Below are 2,893 nucleotides of genomic sequence, written 5' to 3'. Positions count from 1 at the left end.
GCGTGCGTATACATATGGACACGCGTATATGCGCATGTGTCTGCGTTCTCGCTCCCCCTCCCCCTCCCCTCCCCCTCTCCCTCCCCCTCCCCCTCTCCCTCTCCCTCTCTCTGACTTTTAAGCAGCCGGAGCAGTTCTATGACTTGACTTTCCTGCCTGGTGGTTCTGTTTCATTTCCTTTCTGATCTGCTTCAAAAAGTTATGTATTCATGTAACTGGCTGTTGTCATGGAACACGGGGTTTATTTAGTGGATCCCTATCGACTCGGTCCGGTCCTCCTCACCTCCACGCCCCTCAGCCGCCCCCCCCCCCCGCCCCCGCACCCCAGGCCCCCCCGCCCCGCCCCTCCCAACCCCCACCCCCGCAGCCCTGCCACCCCAGACCTCCCGCCCGCCCTCCCGCCCGCCTGCCGTTCTGGTGTTTGTGGCCAGTTCAGTGACTTTGAAATCCATGTTCTCCTGACCTCAGGTGCACTTTCCCCACCCACCGGCGCGTGCTTGGGTGTGTTGTCTTCGGACTTTGTCACGGTCTCCACCCAGGTTGAGTGGTGCCTTCTCTTGTTGGGGGTTCCGAGTGTGTCTCCTCCTTTTCCTTTCTTGCTCCTGGGCTCGCGTGTCTGTGTCTGCTTTCCAAAGTCCTGCTTTGTTCTCCGAGCAGCGCTCGCCTGGTTTCGCTTTGCCGGCCCCTCCCTCCCTCCCTCCCTCCCTCCCTCTCTCTTTCGGGGGAGGGGGGCCGGGGGAGTCTGCGATGCCGCTGGTGCCCCTCTCTCCGCCGACCCCGCCCCGAGCCCCCACCGCCCGCCGGCGTCTCCGTGGAATGTCCCCCCCAGCACCCCGGAGTCGCGTGGGGGAGTGAGTCTCCTTCGTGGCAGCCTCCTGAGGAGATCCTTCCCAGCGTCTCTCCCTTCCTCTGCGGCCGGGGTCGCGTCGCGTCGCGTCGCTCGGCGGCGGAGGCTCCGGGCCGAGCTCGGGCGTCTGGGCGGCCGGCGCGGTGGCGTCCCCGGCGGCCGGCGACAGCGACCCGTCCTCGGGACGTTCGAGTCGCTTGTCGGGAGCCACCTGGCGGCCGCTTGTATATTGTCCCTCCCCTCTGGAGCTTCGGCGAGGCCTTTCAGGAGGATTGTGACTCAGCCTCTGGGCCCGAGGCAGAGCTCTCAGACACCGGCGACGCTGGCGGCGACAGTCCCGGTGGCGCCGAGGCCTAGGGACAGTCCCGCTGTCGCCGGAGATTGGTTCTCTAGGTTTCTGAGGAGGGTGACCGTCGCGGCGCCCCGGAGCCGGCTCGCGGGGCGGCCTGACCGGGTCGACCAGCATCTCCCCGTGCCCCTGCGGCCACGGGGACGGACCGCCCGGACCCTGCCTGGGCCGGGCCGCCGCGGTGGGCGGGGAGAGGGTCTTTCCCTGCCCGGAGCGCCTGGACTCGGGCTCGGCGGTCCGGACGCCTCCTGGGCCGCCCTCAGGAGCGTTTGCTTCGCCCTCAGGAGCGTTTGCTTCGCCCTCAGGAGCGTTTGCTTCGCCCTCGGCCCCGCTCCGGAGGTGGGGACCGGCCCAGACGGTGGCTTGGAGGTCGCCGGAGGGCGCGCCAGGGTCCGGGCCCTCGGGTCCTTTCTGCCCGAGGTGTTTTCCGCGTGGCACTCCGGAGGTGGGGGAACCCGAGGGTTGACCGGGGGAGGCGCGTGTGCGGTCCCCCCGTGGGGTCCGGTCGCCCGAGGCGTCTCCCGGCACACATGCTTTTTCTTTGTCAGAGTCCTGACGGGTCCGGAGACGTGGATGGACCGGACCCTGCTTCCGCGGGTGGCCGGGGAGGGCGCGCTCGACCCTTCGGCGTGCCCTCGTGGGTCTCGGTCGTCGGACGCGACTTTGGCTCCCCCCTCTCCGGCTCCCTGAATCCCAGTCGGGAGGTGGGGGCCGGCTCGGGCCGTCCTGGGTGCCCCGTCTAGGACGGTCCGGGCCCCGGGCGCGGTCCCTGGTCGGGGCCCGCTCGTCTCGTGGGAAGCGCCTCGCTGACGGTTCTGTCTTCTCTTTTCCTTTTGCACATCGAAGCCAAATCCCCGTTCGGAGACTCGGACGGACCGGTACCCCTGCCCGTGTGGACGAGGCGGGGAGGGCGTCCTCGGCCAGCTTCCCCCCCGCCCCCCCTTGGTGCCCGCGCCCCCGCTTTGGCCACCACGCGCCCCCTCCCCCCTCCCGGTCGACCAGATGACCCCCCCCCCCCCAAGAGAGCTCGGGGCCTGGTGTTTATGGGGCAGCGTTGGGGACAGGTGGCCGGGACAAGGTTCCGGGGGCCCTCCCCGCGCGTCGTCGATGTGCTCCGCTGTCAGCTGCTGTCATTTCGTCGCCCTTAATAGGCCTTTTTTGCCACCAGATAAGTGCTGACACGGTCTCCTTTGGTGTCTGCCACCGAGGACTGTGGGTCTCTGGACGCACGCGGGGCTCTGGGCTTCTGGGCCGCCAGCTGGTGCCCGGTTCGGCCCTTGCCGCTGGAGCCGCCCGCCTGGGCCTGTGCGCCGGCTCCTGTGTGGTGTCGTCTGGCTGACCCGACCCTTGGTGCCACCTCCGGTCTCTGGGCGACCCGAGGGTGGCGGGGCGAGGTGGCGCGTGGGTCTTCTACCCTGTGCATCCCTCGCCCCCGCTGTGGGCACCTGGTTGCGGCTGGGGCGACCCCCGCCCTGTGGGCTCCGTGCCACGTGTCAGGCGTTCTCCTCTTGGGGGTCGTCGGCCGCTCTCGCCTGAGGCGAGGTGGGGGGGGCGGAGGTTGCCGGCGAGGCTTAAAGCGGGCCCCTCTGGTGACTGTCCTCACCGTGCCTCCCCCCCGCTCCACCTTGGCTCAACAGATCGATGTGGTGTGGTCGTGTTCTCCCGGGCCGAGCCTAAGCCGTGCCAGACGAGGGACG

The sequence above is a fragment of the Capricornis sumatraensis genome, unplaced genomic scaffold (genome assembly GCF_032405125.1).
Source record: "Capricornis sumatraensis isolate serow.1 unplaced genomic scaffold, serow.2 scaffold32, whole genome shotgun sequence".
Lineage (NCBI taxonomy): Eukaryota > Metazoa > Chordata > Mammalia > Artiodactyla > Bovidae > Capricornis > Capricornis sumatraensis.
This window is presented reverse-complemented; position numbering follows the sequence as displayed.